Here is a 21,325-nt window from a genome sequence, read left to right on the forward strand (position 1 = left end):
GAAGATCCCCTGGAGTAGGACAACCCATCCAGTATTCTTGCCTGGGAAATCCCACGAACAGAGGATCTTGACGGGCTACAATCCATAGTGTTGTAGAGTAGAACACAACTGAGTGACTAAACAACAAAACAATAAGAAATCAGAAGAAGTTGAGAATCTGTGTGAGGACATGATACATTGCTGTTCTTAACGGTATGCTCCAACCATGTGATTGTGGGTATTGCTTTTGACACTTTTTTAATTTGTGTGAGTCTCAGTTGCAGCACACAGGCTTTTATCTAATAGTTGTAGCGTGTGGGATCTAGTTGGCTCACCGGGACCTGAACCTGGCCCCCGTGCATTAGGAGTGTGGAGTCTTTGCCCCTGGACTTCAGGGGAAGTACCTGACATAAGTATTTTCTTTACTTGGAAAAATACTACTTTGCTCTATTCGATTAATGGGCTTCCCAAGTGGCACAGTGGTAAAGAATCTGCCTGCTAATGCAAGAGATGCAGTGTCAATCCCTAGGTCCAGATGATCCCTGGGAGAAGGAAATGGCAACCCACTGCAGTAATCTTGCTTGGGAAATCCATTGGACAGAGGAGCCTGGTGGGCTACAGTCCACAGGGTGGCCAGAGTTGGACATGCCTGAGTGACTAAAGCACTACCACCAACACATTATGTACAATAATTCTGATTTAAAAAGTAGGATTGTTGGGTCAAAAAGTAATCTCTCTTTAAAACGTTTTATACATGTTACCAAATTGCCCTCCAAAAAGGTTGCTTCGATTTGACTTCAACCGATTGGGCATGAAAGTGTCCATTTTCTTACTTCCTACCCTGTATTTGTCAGCTTCTTGCTTAGTCTCTAAGTTGTGCCCAACTCTTTTGCAACCCCTTGAACTGTAGCCCACCAGGCTCCTCTGCATATGTCCTTGGGGTTTTCCATGCAAGGATAATGGAGTGGGTTGCCATTTCTTTCTACAGGGGATCTTCCCGACCCAGGGATCACACTCATATCTCCTGCTTGGCAGGCAGATTGTTTATTTTACCACTGAGCCACCTGGGAAGCTCATTAATCTAATAGAGCAGACGATTATTTTCCCAAATAAAGAAAATACTTAGGTCAGAGACTTCCCTCGTGGTCTAGTGGCTAAGATTCCACACTCCCAATACAGGGGGCCCAGGTTCAATTCCTGGTGAGCCAACTAGATGCCATATGGTGCAACCATTAAATAAGAGCCCGCATGCTGCATTGAAGATCCTGCATGCTGCAACTGAGACCCACACAAATTAAAAAAGTAATACCCACAGTCTCATGGTGGGAGCATACTCTTAAGAACAGGAATGTATCATATCCTCACACAGATTCTCAACTTCTTCTGATGTCTTTCTTATTGTTTTGTTGTTTAGTTGCTCAGTTGTATTCTAGTCCACAACAGTATGGATTGTAGCCCACCAGGATCCTCTGTCCATGGGATTTCCCAGGCAAGGATACTGGATGGGTTGTCCTTTCCGACTCCAGGGGATCTTCCTGAATCAGGGATGGAACCCGAGTCTCCTGCATTGGCACATGGGTTCTTTACCACTGAGCCACCAAGGGATGGGCTTACTCTGATTTATTGAATCTTTACTCAGTGAAGATGCACATTGACTTTCTTTCAATTTTAACACCGCGTCACTTCCCAGGTGGCACATTGGTAAAGAATCCGCCTGCCAATGCAGGAGATGTGGGTTCAATCCCTAGGTCAGGATGATCCCCTGGAGGATGGCAACCAACTTGAGTATTCCTACCTGGAAAATTTCATGGGCAGAGGAGCCTGGCAGGCTATATAATCTATGGGGTTGCAAAGAGTCGAACACAACTGAGTGACTGAGAACACCTTATCTGCAGATAACCTGATCGTACATGTAGAAAATACAGTGTAATTCACAGAACTACTAAAACGATGAGCAAATTTGGTGCGGTTGCAGGAAATACTAGACATTGGAGGGCGCTAACTCCTCCCCCAAAGACTTAACTAATTATCCCCAAACTTTCCACACTGAAATGAAACAAGGTCAGTAGGCCATAAAGTTATAGTTCTAGTGTTTCTGAGTTGTTTGATCTTCTGCAAGCTAAGCTTTTTACTTTGGGAGGAATCAGACCTACTAATAAAAGGTGGTGGGCAAACTAGAATTCTGGTGGGAGGGCACAGTTTTGAGTAGCAACCACCTACTATAGACCAATAGCCTTAAAAAATCCGTAGAAAAGTATATTTTTAACTCAGTACTTCTACCCTTTGGAATCTATCTTGAGGACATAACCAGTCAGGAAAAGACTTATAGAGAAGAATTGCACTGAATTATTATAAGGGGAAAATGGAAACATATTAAATGTTTAACACTTACATTACAGTACTTCTTTTGTGCATCCAAGTACATGTTTTTGAAGAAATTTTATTTTTATTTTTTTTATTTTTTCGCGAAGCTTATTTATTGTGCAACCAAGGAGGCAGACGGCATTTTATTGACTCTTAGAGGGCAAATCACGCTGTGATTGGGGTCAGATATTTCCCCCGAACATGATAGGATTTCTTTTCTGGATTTCATAGTAAATATTTCAGGCAAAGGTCTTAAGTAGTAGATTGAAATGTTATTTGACTTGACACGTCCCTTAGAGCTTCTATAAATTAGGAAAAATATTATCTCTTCAACTACAATTATAAACACCTTGAATCAAAAGGGTGCTTTCATCTTAGTTAAAATACAAATGAATAAATCAGTCAACATACATGTATTGAATATATCCTATAGAGAAGTGCTGTCCTAGGCAGAGTGGAGGATAGAAATGAGTGTCAGACATGATCCCTGACTTCACAGGTCTTAGAAAGTGATCATTTTATTCATATATTTGGCATTAGACATGTTTCTTAAATAATTAAATTAATAGTGGTTTAAGAATTCCAATTGCTAGTTAAGAATCATATTAAGAAAAAGAGCAACTTTCCAGAAATCATTATTTAATACTCTTTCAAGTCTAAGACTATTAGCCTTTTTCAAAATAGAAGTATGTTGTCTTCACAGTGAATTTAATGTATGAAAAATTTCATTCAAATGACATTATTTCTATTTAAAGTTTTGATATAATAATGCAGGGATCCCCAGTCACGAATCAGTATTGGGCCCTGGGCTGTTAGGAACCAGTCCACACAGCAGGAGGTGAGTGGTGGGAGAAACGGAAGACTCTGCCTCCCCCACTGATCTGTGGAAAAATTGTCTTTCATGAAACTGGTGTCTGGTCCCAAAGAGGTTGGGGACTGCTGCAGTAATGTACAAAACCAATGCCAACTTCTGAAGAATACCTCTTTTTGGATCACTGAAACATTTTACCCTGTATTGAGGCCTCAGTATCAATGAGAGTGATGTCAGATTCTTCGTCTACACTTCAAATACCAAATACACACGCCACCTGGACATTGTCTTGAACTAAATCCTAAAATAAAATTAAGTGACGTGTTCTTGTCAAACTCAGGTCTAGGTGCCTCCGGGCTACTGGATGGGGTTCAGTCATTCCTCCAGACGGCCCTGGCCCTCAGGCAGACATCATTTTCTTTGTTTAAACTGAATTCGGCATCGTCCTTCCGGCTGCTGGACACCCACCAAGTGGAGAGAACTCTGTTTTGGCAATGGGTCCAGAAGACTACAGTCATAATAATAAAATATTAAAATAATACATATTTGAATCTCCAATAGAGCCAGCCACCTTCCAGGACACTGGTACTTCCCGCTCCCAAATGCCATGAAGCAGTCCAAGAAAGCATGCTTCTCTAAATTTGCCTTTTTCCAACGTTCAGGCTTGAACAGGTCAGGTTCAGGAAAATACTTTGGATTTCGATGTAGCCAAAATGGAGACAACATCAATAAGTCACCAGAAGGAACAGTGTAATTCAAAATTTTAACTGGCTTCAGCACTTTTCGAGTGATGACACCAGGGGCTCGTAAACGAATGGTTTCCAAAATACACCATTTAATTAGAGGGAGTTTCTTCAAGTCATCCTCAGACACTTGAATCTTATCTTTACCTGCTGTGCCAAACACAGATGCTATGCCTTCCATAATGGTCCTGTGGATTTGGGGATGAGACAGGACAAATGCAAATGTCCAAAATGCAACAGGGACAGTATTGGACAGAGAAGCCCAAAGTAGTAAGAGCCCATAATTTGGACTCTTTTGTTCATTTGCTTCCATCTCTAGGAGATCCAGTACAGCCTGCATTACTGTCGGGGAATTATCTTTGGCAGATTTGTACGTTTTTATATCTGGGATGTTTTTCTCAAAAAGTGCCAGAAGCCATTTTTTGGATTTTGACCAGTTTCTGAAGAGGCATTCTGGCAACTGGGATCCATATTCAAAACCTTCATCATAAGCTTGAAAGTGCTGGTGAAACTCCCTGATTTTCCTCTCATCTGTGGGAAACAGACCTTTTTTAAAGAGTATGTTCACTGTGACTGGGTAAAGGAGGTGCCTCATAAACTTGTTCAGGTCTGTGGTCCCGTGAGTACCTAAATTCTGCAACTGTTCCTGTAATTCTTCAGTCAATTGTCCAGGGAATTTGTATAGGTTGAAAGTCCCCATTTTCCCTTTCACCGTGATATAAAGTTTCTCATGCAGTTTTAAAAAGATATTCTTTGCGATGGAGGCTGTACGATAGATGGGGTTTTGCACTGCTAGTTCAAAATTTACTTCTTTGGATTTTAGAAACACATTAATTCCCTCTTCTTCAGTAACAAAGGTCATTCGGGTGCCCATAACAATGACTGTAAATACTGGTCCATACTTGATTCTCGCTTTCTCTATAAATTCTAGAGGGGTTTTTCCAAACTCAAATCCAGCTCCAATCCAAGGAATCCAGCCCCCTATGCACGGCGGTCTACGCAAGTTCTTCCACTGAAGAAATAATAAAACAGCAACACAACCTAAGATTATAATCACTGCTGGGGAAATAAATTCCATGTTTTTGTCTAGCACCTTCCTGAGTCAGAGAAGGGAAAAGTCTTGCTTCTTCGCCCTGGAACAGGGCACTCACTGGACCACTCAACTTTTCCGCTGTTACTTTTGCAGTTTGTTGGACTTCTAAACTTTAGCCTCTTTTCCTCGCCCCAATTTTTAGGTAATTTTTGCATCATCTCTTCCTCCCACGTCCACGTCTTTCTCAAGTCCTGGCTATCCGGGACAGAATTGAAGAAATTTTAGAAAGAGGAAAAGCGTGTATGTTAAATTAATTCCAGGAAAAACTTAATCCTGAACTTTCAAATATTACATTATTGTTATTTATGAAGTGACAGTCGCTGATTCATGTCCAACACTGCGACCCCATGGACTATACAATCCATGGAATTCTCCAGGACAGAATACTGGAGTGGGTTGCCTTTCCCTTCTCAGGTGATCTTCCCAACCCAGGGATTGAATCCAGGTCTCCCACATTGCAGGTGGATTCTTTACCAGCTGAGCCAAATATTGCCACTGTAAAACTAAGAAAATATTCCAAAATACTGACAGCAGTTAATGCTGAATGACAAGACATAATACATTTTAATTTTCTTCCACTTCCTAAATTGTCTTCAATTACACTGTACTACTAGCCTATATAGGAGAAGGCAATGGCACCCCACTCCAGTACTCTTGCCTGGAAAATCCCATGGATGGAGGAGCCTGGTAGGCTGCAGTCCATGGGGTCACGAAGAGTCAGACACAGCTTAGCGACTTCCCTTTCCCTTTTCACTTTCATGCACTGGAGAAGGAAATGGCAACCCACTCCAGTATTCTTGCCTGGAGAATCCCAGGGACGGTGGAGCCTAGGATTGGGAGCCTGGGACACCAGCAGCCTGGTGGGCTGCTGTCTATGGGGTTGCACAGAGTCGGACACGACTGAAGCAACTCAGCAGCAACTAGCCTATATGAAGCCCCGAACCTTCCCTTGAAACCAAGGACAAAGGCAAGAAACTGTGGAGGTGCAGTATTTGAAAATATATTCAGACAGAGAATGATAGTTCAGCTTTATTTTTTGCTATAAGAAATATTGAAACACCCTTCTCCTCCAGCCAGAGGAAAACAACAGGGCCAAGAGTGCCCAAAGGCCAATATAAGCAAACTAACAGTTAGGCCCCCTTAATAAATCAGCAACCAGTGTAGGAATCAATGCCCTGGGGAAGGATGCACTGCCTAGGTTAATCTTAGGTGCTCTTTCTTGGCCTAGGATTAGGGATAACCAGGGGCACAAAGTACCCCGTAATTGGTTGGTTGATCCCAACCGATAGGAAAAGCTGCTTGACACAGGAGGTGATGGAAATACTGAGTTGGCCACCGTTTTTAGCAGTCAGCCAGCTAAAAAGGATGGAAAAAGAAACTCAAAGTAAATGTGGGAACTGTTCCTCTAATTCTCTCTGCCCCCTCAGCTGGTGACAGGCTCACTGCGCATGTCTACATCCTTAGACTTCACCTTTGCGGGGTCTCCAATTGACTATTAGAATGACCCCAGACACCTGCCACCCGCCCAGGCCCCTTTGCAAACTAACATCGTTGGCATGCTGCCATTCACTGTGAGCTCCTTCCCTACTGCCCTGTGGTAGGGCTGGATGCGTGGGCTCAGGGACTGGCTGGCCATCTCTGCCTCCATGGGTGGCGGGAGGAGCACTACGATGGAGCTGGTGGCAGCGAGGCTAAGGGACCCTCTCACACCAACCTTGCCTGTGCCTCAGGCCCACTCTTCATTCAGAGGCCTGTTTCCTTCTGGCTGTTATCACTTGTCTCCATCCCCACCCCAAGTCTGCTCCCCGGCCTTCCAGTCCCTCAGGCCATCTCCCCTCTCCATCTCTCCCTGCCACCCCTGACCCATACCCCCGAGGCCAGACCCGCCAGCCGTCTTCTTGTTCTCCCTCCCCGCAGCCCTTCCTATCCCCAGGCTGACCGTCTTCTCTCCATTCCAATGTCTAGAGTAGGCCCTTTCTTCCCTGCTCCATCCCCTCACCTCTGTTCCAATAAGATATAAATTGACAAGTTGGCTTCCTTGTGCTCCGGCCACAGGGGCACATGCCCACCAAGTCCCGATGCAGCACATACACCAGGCCCCGGGGCAGCGTGGCCACCGGGCTCTGGCATGGCTTGTCCCTCCAGCCAAGGCGAAGCATCTCCACCAGGTCCCGGAGCGTTAGATGCCTGCACCGGCTCTGGGGCTCCAGTTTCGGCCGCACCCGCCTCTCCCGCACTTCCGAGGCCCTGGTGCCCTTCAGGGCCATTTGGGTCACCAGGTTATCTGGGCCTCCCTGGCCTTCAGCACCTCCAACCACAACACCTCCACCGGCACCTGGGTCTGTGGCCTCCATGACCACACACGCTTCTCATCAGCCCACCACGGTCAGCCGGAGCATCTGAGGGGCTGAGGCACAAAAAGGAAACCATGCCCCTGAGCAGGTGATGTCATGATGGGCGCCGAGAACGCCTGTGCCATCAGGCCTTGACGCTGGCCCTGGATGTCCCTCTTAGGTGTTTATGAGCACTTCGCTGTTTCCCACCAAACGTGGAAACACCAAGTGAGCCCCTTCCCCTTACACCTCTGCTGCCACGTTCACATGTGACCAGCCTACTGACTTCAACTTCTGGAAGAGAGTCGAGCACCAGGGCCAAGCCCGGTCGGTCCCATTTGTCTCCCACACGTAGCTCAAGTCTGCGATCTTGTCTGGGCCTTAGGGCATGTGCAGGTGCATGCACATGGGGGTGCGCTGGGAACCAGCCCTGCAGTCCTGAGACCAAGAATGCGGAGTGGGCTGTGCCTATCCTGCCTGCCTGGGCAGGGAAGCAGGGACTGCTGTTGGACTCACTGGGGATGGCATGGGGCTGGGCTGACTGGGGGTCCAGGCTCAGAGACTGCAGGGACTGCAGGCTCTGGGCTTGCCCCGGGCCCCTCAGAAGCACTGGAGGAACCGGCTAGACTCAAGGGCTGGGGGAAGGGCCGTGTTCCCCTGGACACCCGCAGTCTCTTGCCCTCTGCTGGCACAACTCTCATGGCCTTTCCCTCCCCAGGAACAAAGTCTTGAGGCTCTCCGATGGCCTGTTCGTGCCGGGGCCCTCAACTGGGAGGTGACTCTGTGTCTGCTTGCTTGCTGGGTGCTGGTCTACTTCTGCGTCTGGAAGGCGGTGAAGACAACAAGCAAGGTACAGCCCGGAGTGACGACCGGGCTGAAGCAGCACTGCCTGGGCATGGGGTGCATCTGCCAGGGGCCATTGCTGCCATGGGAGGTGACTGCGTCAGGGGTTGTACTTCAGTCCGGCCCCTGAGCCCCACACCCTGGCCTGAGAGTCCTCTCGGCCCTCCAAATCCAAGGCCAGCAGACTTCCCCCACCCCCCTGTAGGAGGACAGGCACAAGCAGTGGCTGACCCTTCCCTGTGGGTGGGGCATTCCTGTCCCACCTTACCACCCTCCCACTTTCTCTCGATTCTGGCCCCCAGTCAGTTTTAGAGTGTGGGTAGACCCAGTCTATTGCCTGTGTCTGTCCCCTGCTCTGTGGCCAAGAGGACCCCAGCGGGGAGCCTGGACACATCTCGCCCTTAGGGGCCCACTGTCAGGTTGGGGGAACATTTGTAAGAATAGTCGTGCTGTAGAAGGGGGCTCACTAGACTACGATGGACTAGAGGGTGAGGGGCCAAGCCACACGACCCACTAGTGTGCCCCGTCTGTCCAGCCCACACCTGTACCTGTGCTCTTCCTTCGTAGTGAGAGCTAGCACTTGCTATGGTCCATGTGCTGTTGCAGGGGCTTTCCATGTGTTGGTCCACCAGGTCAGTTGTCAGACAGTATTGCCATGTCAGTCTCCTGTCTCCCATGATGCAGCTCTCCTCCAAACAAATCACATAAACCCACTCTCTCCCCAACACCAGCAGCTCCAAGTCTTGTGCATTTTGGTTTCTCCATTTCTCAAAACTGATGACTGCAGTGCTCCATCAGGCATGGGACTTAAGTTGGTTCTGAACTGTGAGATGTGCAAAGGAAAATGATAATGACAATGACAAATAATACGTGTGACAAGAGAGTGAGAGAGTATGAAGGAAAGACAGTGTATGATAGAATGAGTTCCTCAGAGATTTTACCACTGTGACAGGTGAATGGTTTTGAGTGAGTGTGACAGCCTGAATATGTGATTGGGACAGGAATTCAAAAGGACAGAATGTGGTGGGAAGAGACTAAGCTGCAGATGATAGTGATAGCAATAGTGAGCCCCCAAGATGATAGATGGTAACTTAACGTGCACGGTGAGTGGTGGAAGGTGCCACCGGATTTGTGGTCTGCAAAGGAGAAGATTTAATTCCAGGACCAGTCACTCAGAGATTTGTGCAGTAGGAATTTTATTAAAGTGATAGTGACAGAAAAAGCTTCTGACATAGACATCAGAAGGGGTTTGAAAGAGTACCCGCTTTGCTAGTTTAAGGAGAGCATTATATACTTTACTGCTAGCTGCTGAGAATAGGTTTAGATTAAAAAGATGCCTCAAGGCGGTGAAAATTTTGCCCAGGCCCTTTCTCGTAACATATATCCTGGGATGACATCTGCAGGATATTAACCAGAAGAAATGGTTTAACCTAGAGCTCAAGGCCATGGAAGTTTTACCCAGACCTTCTCCCATGACATAGGTTCCGAGCTCAAAAAAAGCATTTCATTGAGCAAGAGATTCTGCTGCCTACCAGGCCTCCATGTCTAAGGCAAAAGAATGTGAAAAAGAAAGAATGTTCACCTCTTCCTTAAAGAGCCTTGGTCCCGCTAGCAACCTGACTAAGTTAACTCTCTCACAGACACCATGACAGAGTGAGTGTGTGGCACAGAGTATCAGAGATAGAGTCTAGGGGAGACTGGGTGTGAGAGAGAATAAGTGTAGTGGAAAAAGCATTATAGAGTGACACAGGAATGTTACAGAAAGAGTGTGTGTGACAGATAATCTAACTCAGTATGAGAAAGCGAATCTCAGAGATAATATGTACTGAAGAAAATGGGTCTGCCACACAGGTCAGAGTGCGACAGGGAATGAAGCTGACCACGGGAGGCAGCAGCCTGGGAAGGTGGATCAATCCTCGGGGCCCATGGTTCCCTGAGGGTGGCCATCCCCAGGTCTCAGCCAGTCTGGAGGAAGTCAGCAAATTGACTTGGCTCAGATGCCCAATCACGGTCTGCCCAATCAGTTTCATCAGTAATAAAGCTGATCTATTTAGGTTGAAACCCATGTCAAGGGAGATGTGTCAAAGGCTGCAGATGCTAACCTGGACCTGTCTGGAAGGAGTGTGAAAGGACTCGCAGCAGGCATGAGTGGATGATGTCAGTGAACTTGTAGAGGAAATGATTCAGGTGGTCCAATTTGTAGAGCCGCACACTTTCATTCAGGCTTTCAAAAGACAGGTGGCGCTAGTGGTAAAGACTCTGCCTGCCAACATGAGAGACACAACAGACACAGGTCCCATGCCTGGGTGAGGGAGAGTCCCTGGAGAAGGAAATGGGAAGCCACTCCAGTATTCTTGCCTGGAAAATTCCGTGGAGAGAAGAGACTTGTGGGCTACAGTCCATGGGTCGCAAAGAGTCAGACACGATTCTCCCCCCTCCCCCACATATACACATGTAATTTTAATCCAGGAGAAAGCAGAGGTTAGAGAAGTAGTTACAGTTCAGGATGGAGCAAGACAAAACATGAGGAGGACTTCCCTGGGGGTTCAGTGGATGGGGATCCACCTGCCAACGCGAGGAACACTGCTTCAATGCCCGGTCCTGGAAGATCCAACATGCCACAGAGCAACTGAGTCTGTGCTCTAGAGCCCACGTTCTGCAATAAGAGAAGTGACGGCGATGAGAAGCCTGTGCTCAGCAACTAGAGTGTAGACACCACTCGCCACAACTAGAGAAAGCCCGTGTTCATCAATGAAGACAAGCACCGGCAAAAGTATACGAATAAAGTCAACATGATGAGAGCACAGCATCTAGAGTGTAGTCCCCAATCCCTTCAACTAGAGAAAGCCTGTTTGCAGAAAGGAAGACCCAGCATAGGCAAAAATAAATAAATAAAATCAACAGGAGGAGAGGGGAGCAGGCCAGCTTCTCCAAGTAAAGGGCAGTGCAGTGCTGGGCTAGGGACCCTGTAGGAAAGCCAAGTGGGAAGTAAAGCATTGCAGTTACTTACAGATGACTAAATGAGCTCTCTGTCCAAGCTCCCTGTGGGTGCTAAAAAGGGGGAGCCCTGAGCAGACGTTGTGATAGTTTTAGTTGTAGGTTTAGCAGATATTAATAGGTTTTCACCATCATCCCTGGAGAAAAACTGTGTCAGGCCAGAACCGGATTCTCATGGACATGTAGAGAGTAGGTGTGGACACTCTGGTCAGACATGTGGGAGGAAAGCCCAAAGATCGTACAGAGAGAGGGTCTAGCGTGTTGACTTCTGTCATCCATACACAAGTGGAAATTCATGAATTAAGCAGACCCACCTGAGGGTCTGACATTAGAGCAGAAAGACAGTCAGTGGGACGTCTAGGTGTCTCTGACTCACGCCTCCACAGTCGACACCATGAGGACACCCTCATACACCCCCACTGAGGGGACTGGTCACAGTTTCCCAGGAGCAGAAATGCTGGAGGTCAGGGATGTGCAGGCTTCACTGGATTCAGTCATGCCAGACTGCTCCCTGCTATGGCTGCCCCCATCTCCACTCCTACTGTATCCTGTGACCTTTGGGGGTTTCCTCCGCTGTAACTAGCCTGTTTGTATCCTGTCCCCATTTCCACAAATCGGAATTGCAGTTATCTTCTGGATTATCAGCAGAATATTTAAAATATCGGTATATTCTTGATATTAATCTGTTATGGGCTTAAAACAATATTTAGGAAGTAGTTCCCCATTCCTGGCTCAGAAGAATATTTTATTACATTTTCTACAGTAGCTTTATTTATTCGGTAACTCAAGGAACATTTTTTGCTGGACACTGTTCCAGGCCTCCATGGAGGTTCCAGTCTAGCCGGGACAGACTGTCAAGAAATGAAATAACAACTACACTAGATAGCCTTTGGGAATATGGTGACATCTCTGGCCGGAAGTGCAGCAGGAGAAAAGACAGGGAGCACTTGGAGGAGTGGTTTTCCCTTTTCAACTGGGTGGTCAGGGTCGGCTTTGTTGTCAAGCAGAGACGGAGTGAGGACTTGAGGGAGGTTTGGGAGCGTGAGGAGACCAGTGTGGCTGGAGCAGAGTGGGTGAAGAGGAGAGCAGCAGGACAGGGGGCCAAGACCTGACGGGGACTGGATGTGGAGGCCTCAGGGGACATGCTGAGGGCTTGTGCTCAGAGTGAAGTGGGAGGTGGTGGAGGGTGGCTGTGGGTTGGACTGTGTCCCCCAGAAAAAGATGTTGAAGCCCCACCCCCTGGAGCCTGTGGATGGGACTTGATTTGGAAATGGGGTTTTGCAGATATAATTAGTTAAGGTGAGGTCACAGTGTGTTACGGTGGCCCAAATCAAGTGACTGCTACGTTTATAAGAAAGCCATGTGAGCACACAGAGAGAGAGGCTGTGTGAAGACAGAGGAAGAGTTGGAGTGAAGTGTCTACAAGGCAGAGAAGGCCAGGTGCTGCAGGCCACCACCAGAACCTATGAGAGAGGCCTGGAACTGACTCTCCCTTGGCGCCATCAGAGGGAATCAGCCCTGCCAACATCCCAGTCTCAGACTCCTGGCCTCCAGAACTGTGAGAGAATAAATTTCTCTTGCCTGAAGGCATCTTCTTTGTGGTACTTTATGATGGAAGCCCTAGGAAACTCATACAGTTATCAACAGAGTGGTGATATAATCTGACTGATATTTTTGATTCGTGAAGTCTGGGTTCATATTGTTCTTTTTGTTTTTCATGCTTATCAATATTGACTTCATATGTGCAAGACTTGCCTGCTGAAAAGTCACAACGTTCTCATCTGAGTCCTTAACTTTTTATACTTTTAGCTTTTGCGTGTAGAGCTCTGAGCGTTTGACTGTAATCTTTGTGAATGATGGAAGGTAAGTACACAAGGCAATGGAGGTTTGCTTTCCCCATATGGATATTCCACAACCATTTGCTCAACAAAAGATTATCCACCCCCGCCCCCCCGCATTGAATTACCTAGACTCCTCTGCTGAATATCCATTGACCACATACATATGTCTGGAAATGCTTCTGGACTGTCAGTCCTGTCCCATGGATCCACAGCTCCATTACTGGACATGTACAGTAAGCTATGAAACTAGGCTGTGTTTGTCTTTTTATTTGTGCATAGTCACAAGTCTTCAGGCTATCATCGCGCTTCTGTTCTCACATAAATTTCAATATCAGCTCATCAGGGAGTTCTCTGGTTGTCCAGTGGTTGAGACTCTACCTGCCAATGCAGAGAACACGGTTTCGATCCCTGCTCCGGGAAGATCCCACAAGCTGAAAGGCCACTAAGCCTGAGCACCACAACTGCTGGGCCTGTGCTCTGGAGCATGACAGCTGCAACTACTGAAACTTGAGTGCCTAGAGCCTGTGCTCTGCAACAAGAGAAGTCACCGCAATGAGAAGCTTATCTGCTGCAACTAGAGCATAGCTCCCACTCATCATAACTAGAATAACCTGACGTGTGCAGCAACAAAGACCCAGCCAAGCCAAAATTACGTAAACAAGCAAACAAATGAATCTTTTAAAAAAGAACCTGCCTCACAATGCAGGGGACATCGCTTCAATCTCTGGTCAGGGAACGAAGATCCTATATGCAGTGGAGCAACTACTGAGCCTGGGCATCGTGACTGGAGTGCTTGTGCACTGCAACAAAAGATCCTGCGTGACACAATGAAGTTTCCACATTCCCCAAATAAGACCTGATGGAGCAAAAGAAAGAAATAAAGAATTTGTTTAAGAAATCAGCTCATCAATTTCTGCAAAAATCGTTGCTGGCATTTTGGAGGACTCTATCGAGGAGTTTGGGTGAAATTGATCCTTGAACAATATCAATTCTTCCCATCAGACATGATTGAAGAACATGCATATGATACATCGCTGCATTTTTAGGACTTCTTCAATTTTTCCCATGGTGGTGTGTGATAAATTTTCTGAAATGTTCCCTAATGTTTCATAAAGGGCAAGGAGCCCTTTGTGTCTGGATCTAACTAGGCAAAGGTGAAGGAAAGTTGCATGGCTCAAGGTAGCCTGGAGTTAAAACTCCCCTCCAGGTCCTCCCCACCGTTCTAAACAAAACAGAGAACTCTCTCACCCAAAGAAAAAATGGATATTAGGTTGATTACACCCAGCTCCAAGCTGGCCCAGCTTCTGGCCGAACTCCAGAACTCGTTGCCCCAGCCATTTAAGAGATAACTACTCCCAGCAACCTTGGAGAAGAACAGGCCCCCTTAAGACAGTAGCTTTCTACATACATGTCTATATATACTTACTCTTTTCTTAGATAAGTGCAGCAGCTCGCTAACCTGACTGCTGCCCCTTCTCACCTCATAAAAGGTGATCTGTTCCTGTAGAGTGCCAGTCTCATACTTTTTCAGAACCTCGCCTACTCTAACTCCGTACCTTACATTTTTGGTGCTGAGACGCAGGAGGTTGAGGTTCCTTCTCCTTCTCCACGGCTAGCTCTTCGGAGCGTGGAAGACTGTCGAGCTCACTTTCCTGCCCGGGCTTTCAAGACCTCCTCGAGAGGACGCCCTGTGCCTTCGTGAGCGGTACAGGTCCTGTGTAAGGGCTTTATTGGTTTTCCACGTACCCCGAGGAATACTGCCCCCCCTTCCTGGTTTCTCTACACTCTCTTTTTCTCGAGACCGACCAACTCCAGCAGAGAGGCCGTTTGCCATTCGACCGCTTTACATGCAACACTCCATTCAAGCCAGCCCCTAAATTAAGGTAAGATCCAATCTGGATGGTTTTTCTAGAGGCGCCCTAAAACTTAGCCCTCCCGGGTCCCGGGGACCTTTGGCCTATGGCCACTCCGTAGGCCAAAGTAGGGGATGCTCCACCTCGACACAGAGCTCTCTTCTCATAACTCCTATTTCAACTATGGTGACAACTCGAGCTCCCAATAGGAACCTCTGCTTGTCTTTCAATTATGGGGTCTAGCCAATCTGTCCTAAAGGATTCCCCTCTGGCCCGTGTTCTCAAAAATCTCAAGCCACTCTCTCTCACTGAACTCAAAGCTAACCGATTAAAACAACTCTGTATACAGATCTGGCCTCAATACCAATTAGACAACCAAGACCACTGGCCTGAGTTCGGGACTTTTGATTTCAATATTTTATCAGATCTCACTAACTTCCTCAAATGTAATGGCAAAGGGTCAGAGGTCCCATATGCCCAAACCTTTTGAGCCCTTCGGAGCAGGCCCTCCCTATGCAAGAACTGGTCCACCCACGAGGTCCTTCTATGCACCTTGCCTCCCAAACAAAAGGGCTCTTCTTCTTCAACTAACCACTGGTCATGACCTTCCGCACCCCCAGAATTTGACCCAGCGGACGAGCCCCCTCCCTATCTGCCACCCCGCCAACCCTCTCCTTCCCCCTCATCCAATTCACCTACTGACCCCAAAACCTCTCCTGACTCCCCCTCAACCCCGCCACCCCGTCTCCCTGACCACCCCTTCCCTCTTCCCTCCCCTCCTGCCACACGGTCACATACCCAACATATGTTTCCCCTGAGAGAGGGAGCAGGGCCAGAGGGCCCCACACGAGTCCACGTGCCATTTTCATTGTCAGATATCAGCCAGATAGAAGAAAAGTTAGGATCATTTTATGAAAATCCTACCAGATACAGAAAACAATTCCTGAAACTCTCCCAGGCCTATAACCTCACATGGAGTGACATATATTATATCCTAAATGCCTCTCTCACCCTAGATGAAAAAGAACGTATCCGGCAAGTGGCAAAAGCCCATGCCGATCACTTCCATAACCAAGACAGGGATAGCCCAGCTGCTGATGAGGCGGTGCCTCAATCAGATCCCCACTGGACTTACCAGCCCAGTGACCCAGGTATCAGGAGACTGAATCATATGATTACCTGCCTTCTAGAAGGAATGCAGAAAAATGCTCATATCCATGTCAATTTTGATAAAGTCAGAGAAATCACCCAAGGGGCAGACATAAATACAGCCTTATTTTTGGCATGCCTCACAGAGGCAGTCCAGAAGTTTACTAACTAAGATATCACCACCCTGCTGGATTACTCTACCTTCATCTTCAGTTCATCAGCCAGTCCGCCCCTGATATTAGACGCAAGCTTCGACAGCTAGACAAGGGTCCTGAGACCTCCCCCCAAAGAGACCTTCTAGAAGTAGCCTTCTAGGTGTTCAATAATAGAGAGGAGGAAGCTAAGAGAGAAAAAGACCGTGAGAGAAAAGCTAAATATGCCCTTTTGGCGGCAGCAATTAAGGGAAGAGATCAGCCCGGCCCAAGTCATCCCAGACTGGGACTTAAGACCTCCCCCCTGGACCCTGCTTCCGATGCAACCAGTCAGGACACTGGACAAAGGCATGCCCAAACCTGCGGCCCCCTACAAAAGCATGCCCAACCTATGGTCAGTGGAGACACTAAAAGGTGGACTGTCCCCAGGGACGCCCTGACAACACTGGGGAGGTCCCCACCTCCCAGACCTGGAGAGTGGAATGTTCATAGGGATGCCCTGGCACCCCTGGAGAGATTCCCGCTTCTCCCCAAAACCCCAGCCCAACCCTACGAGAGTTGTTCCAATGACGGGGCCTGGGTTCCAGCCTCCCCGTCCGTGTCCCAGACACGAGCTCAGAACTTAGGGTAGACGGGGTAATGGCCAGAAAAAAGACCTGTATTGTAATAGACACTGGAGCCGCTTTCTCTCTCTTAACTTCCTACTCTGGCCCAACTCAAGACTCAGAACTCACAATCAAGGGGGTCTCTGGAGTTCCCTTAAGGCCAAAACTCAGCCCTCCATTACTCTGTCAATTTGAAAAATCGACCTCATACGCTCATTCCTGATAATGCCTAAATGCCCAATGGCACTCCTAGAGAGACATTTGTTATCCAAATTGGGGGTCTTTATTACCATACCCCACCTCGATACAGTCTCTATATTCTGCATGAAGATGGCACCTGGACTGTCCCTCTCCCGCACCCCTGACTTTCTCTTAGATCTACCCGCCTTGGACCCCCACGTCTGGGACACTGATCACCCATCCATAGCCAAACATCATCCCCCAGTCCACATTACCCTAAAGGACCCCTCGAATATAATCACCCAACAAGAGTATTCTCTCACCCCCGAGGCCCACAGGAGACTTAAGCCTATCATAGACCGGTCTTCTTCAGGCCTTTATCTTAATGCCTACCCATTCACCACACAACACCCCTATTCTGGCAGTAAGGAAGGGACCAAACTCTTGGAGACTGGTCCAGGATAGGCAAAAAATCAATGAGGCCATCACGTCGACTTTCCCAGTAGCCCCTAACCCTTACACCCTTCTGTCTGCCATACCCCCGACTGCAACCCACTTCATGCTATTAGATCTCAAAGACACCTTTTTCACCATCCCCCTCCACCCCTTCTCTCAACCCCTTTTCGCCTTCACCTGGCAAGACCCCGAGACTCATGCTTCCCAACAACTAACAGTTCTTCCCCAGGGGTTCAGAGACAGCCCCCGCTTTTTTGGACAGGCTTTACAAAAGGACCTAGAGACACTCGACCTAGCCCAGAGTCATCTCCTCCAATACGTAGATGACCTCCTCCTTTGTAGCCCAACCCGAAAACTCTGCCTCCAACACACTGCCAAACTCCTTGGGGCCCTGGGATCCTAGGGTGATCGGGTGTTCCCATCCAAGACCCGGGTGTTCCCATCCAAGACCCAAGTAGTACAGACAAACGTCACCTATCTGGGGCTCTCCATGTCCCACCAACAAAAAATTATTCCCCCAGATATAATCCAGGCCTTAATTAACTGTCCACTTCCAAAAACCAAAAGAGAACTCCTGTCTATCCTCGGCCTCCTAAATTTTTTCCGTATCTGGATCCCTAACTTCTCCCTCTTTGCAAAGCTGCTCTATGAGACAACTGAAGGATGTCTGGATGAGTCCCTCTTTAACCCTTTCTCGCTGGCCAATCCTATTCGCCAGCTCACCCCGAGCCTCCTCCGAGTGCCAACTCTCCACCTGCCAGATCACACCAGACCATTCTTTCTCTTTGCCCATTCCAACCAAGGACAGGCCCTGGGGCTTCTATGTCAGCAGGCTGGAGACACCTGGGCTCCCATAGCCTATCTGTCAAAACAGCTTGACATGGTGACCAAGGGTGGCCTCCCGACATACAGGCCACGGCTCCTATCGCAGCCCTCGCACCCAAAGCAAATAAACTCTCTAGACATGCCCCTTTAACAGTCTGTTCTCCACACAGCTTCTGAGACTTACTATCACATCGGGCTTTCCTCTCCCTTCCCCCTTCCAGGGTACAGGTCCTATACGCCTTTCTCCTCAACCCTCGGCTCTCATTCTCCCCCTGCGCCCCCCTTAACCCCGCCAGCTTCTTACCCACATCCTCTACAACAGACCCTCTCCTACATAGCTGCAACCACCCTCTTAATACCTAAAGCCCCAAAACCAACCCAAAATGCTCCTCTAAATGTATGCTCACCTCATTCCTTCAAAGATTTACTCTCTCATCAGACTTTCCTTTCTCTGCCCCCTGCTCGACTACAAATCCTCCACACACACCTCCTCGACCCATCCCTTTCTTTTATGCCTTGTAAACCTCTTAATCCTGCTAGCTTACTCCCTACACCAGATCCAGAAGCAGAACACCTATTTCATGACTGTGTTCAGACCTTAGATATGACACTTAATCCCTTTGAACATATAACCGATCAGCCCCTTACTGACCCCAAAATCCCATCCTGGTTCATAGATGGCAATATGAACACTAATAGTCCAGAGACAGCCCGACAGAGTTATTCCCCCTTGCCTCATCAAGTTAGCCACACTCCCAGCTCACACATCCTCACAACAGGCTGAACTGATAACTCTTACACAAGCTTGGACCCTAGCCAAAGACCAAAAAAGAAACATTTACACTGACTCCAAATATGTCTATAACATATTACATTCTAACATTGTAATCTGGAAAGAGAGGAGATTGCTCGCTCAGAAGGACACACCTATTCTCAATGCTTCTTTTATTTCCGAACTCCTCCATGTGGCTCAGTTCCCCAAACAAGCTGCTGTAATACATTGCCGGAGACATCAGCAACATAGTCCTATCTCCTTTTATAACAATATACCAAATCACAAAACAAAATGACAAGCCGCCTCTGGTAGTCCTGTCTTTACTATAGCCAAAATTGGTGAGCCTAACATCCACACTTTACTTTCATATTTACATTCCCTTTTCCACCCCTCTACAAAAGTACTTAAGACTTGCCTTCAGAACTTGATTAAACTGACTAAAGACGATGTGACTTATTTCAATAATCTGACCCAAACTTCTACCATTTGTCAGCGGACAAATCCTAATTCTAACATTCGCCCCCCTCCTTCCCCCACCCACCGAATTTATAGATATCTTCCCACACAAGCCTGGCAGGTAGATTTCACCCACATGCCACCCGTAAAAAGGCTGAAATTTCTCCTAGTCTTTGTAGATACATTTTCTAGATAGATTGAAGCTTTCCCGACTACTAACAAATGAGCCCCTACTGTGGGTCAGGTTATTCTTACTGAAACTCTCTCAAGGTTTGAAATGCCTTCCTCCCCCCAGGCTGACAATGGACCCGAATTCACATCCCAAATCACCCAAAATATTGCACGAGCCCTTCAAGTTCCTTAGAGGTTTCACATTCCTTATCATCCCCCATCTTCTGATAGGGTTGAGAGAGCCAACCAAGTCCTAAAAAAAAACTCTGACCAAATTAACGATCAAACTTCATCAAGACTGAACGAAACTCCTCCCTTTAGCCCTCTTAAAGGTCCGGCCTTACCAAAAAAACCCTTAAATATCAGTCCATTCGAGGCCATGTATGGGAGGCCCACAATACCTTTGGCTCTTCCCCCCTCCCAAGACAGTCCCAAACTGCTTTCCCACCTTCCTTTTCCTTTACTTGCCCAGACACGAGATGCCCTTTGACAACATATGGATAACTTACTCCCCCGACCACATCCCAATCTTCCATACCCATCCCTTCAAATAAGAGACAAAGTCTATATGACAGTTCAGTCCCACTCAGATCTAACTCCAAAATGACAAGGACCCTACACAGTAATTCTGCTGACCCCTACTGCTCCAAAACTAACAACAAAATCACCCCTTGGGTACACATTACCCGGTTAAAAAAGGTTATGCAGCCCATTGATGAAAATGCTTACCAGACTAATACCTATTAAGTTTCTCACACAGGCCCTACAACTCTAAAGTCCTCACCGCTTCCACCGCCCCAAACTGGCAACAGATGAGCCTGTCGGTTTCATGGCTACAATTATTCCTGAGACAACTTCTTTTTTTTTTTTTTTTATAAATTTATTTATTTTAGTTGGGGGCTAATTACTTTACAATATTGTAATAGTTTTTGCCATACATTGACATGAATCAGCCATGGGTTTACAGGTGTTCCCCTTCCTGGACCCCCCACCCACCTCCCTCCCCATCCCATCCCTCTGGGTCATCCCATTGCCCCGGCCCTGAGCCTGAGACAACTTCTAGCAGAAAGCTGGGTCTGGAGTCCTCAAGGAGCCACGCTGGAACACATTGAAGATTACATCGCCACCCTGTGGCTACAGGAAGCCTTTTCTAACCTTTACCCCTTCTCAGACCATTCATTTTTATCATCCTCTTACTCACCTTTGGGCCTTGTTTGTTTAATCTTTTCCAGAGATTCCTCCAAGACTGAATCCGAGCCTTTTCCTGAGACCAAGTCAAGACTGTTGTTTTGCTTGAGACCCTGACGGCTAAAATAAAAAATCAACACTACAGGCCTTAGACTTACTTCCTCCCGTACCACCAACCCCTGACCCTCATTTATCAGCACGAAGAAGCCCTGAACATTAAGGGCACCCACCTCTCTTTCTCTTTTTGTATATATTCCTTAGGGTCTGGAATGAAGGAAAGTTGCACGGCTGGAGGTAGCCTGGAGTTAAAACTCCCCTCCGCGTCCTTCCCACCATTCTATGCAAAACAAAGAACTCTCTCACCGGAAGAAAAACATGGACATTAGGTTGATTACACCCAGCTCCCAGCCGGTCCAGCCTCTGGCCCATCTCCAAAATTCCTTGCCCCAGCTGTTGAAGAGATAACTACTCTGAACAACCTTGGAGAAGAACAGGCCCCCTTAAGACAGTA

The 21,325-nt window shown here is 47.5% G+C and overlaps 1 long non-coding RNA gene and 1 pseudogene across 2 annotated transcripts; both read right to left on the reverse strand.

The window, feature by feature from the left end:
- Positions 1 to 2,472: 2,472 nt before the first annotated feature.
- On the reverse strand, positions 2,473 to 5,068 carry LOC145535527 (24-hydroxycholesterol 7-alpha-hydroxylase pseudogene; annotated as a pseudogene). The gene has a single exon (XR_014075449.1). The product of XR_014075449.1 is annotated as a 24-hydroxycholesterol 7-alpha-hydroxylase pseudogene (transcript).
- A 4,277-nt stretch (positions 5,069 to 9,345) lies between these two features.
- LOC145535533 (uncharacterized) lies at positions 9,346 to 21,220 on the reverse strand. Its single transcript, XR_014075452.1, has 6 exons — positions 21,045 to 21,220; positions 20,828 to 20,934; positions 14,561 to 14,718; positions 13,699 to 13,860; positions 13,130 to 13,382; positions 9,346 to 10,822 (listed from the first exon to the last, which is right to left on the reverse strand). It is a non-coding gene; the product is annotated as an uncharacterized LOC145535533 (long non-coding RNA).
- Positions 21,221 to 21,325: the final 105 nt, after the last annotated feature.

The sequence above is a fragment of the Giraffa tippelskirchi genome, chromosome X, assembly GCF_054371585.1.
Source record: "Giraffa tippelskirchi isolate mGirTip1 chromosome X, T2T-mGirTip1v1.2.pri, whole genome shotgun sequence".
Taxonomy (NCBI): Eukaryota; Metazoa; Chordata; class Mammalia; order Artiodactyla; family Giraffidae; genus Giraffa; species Giraffa tippelskirchi.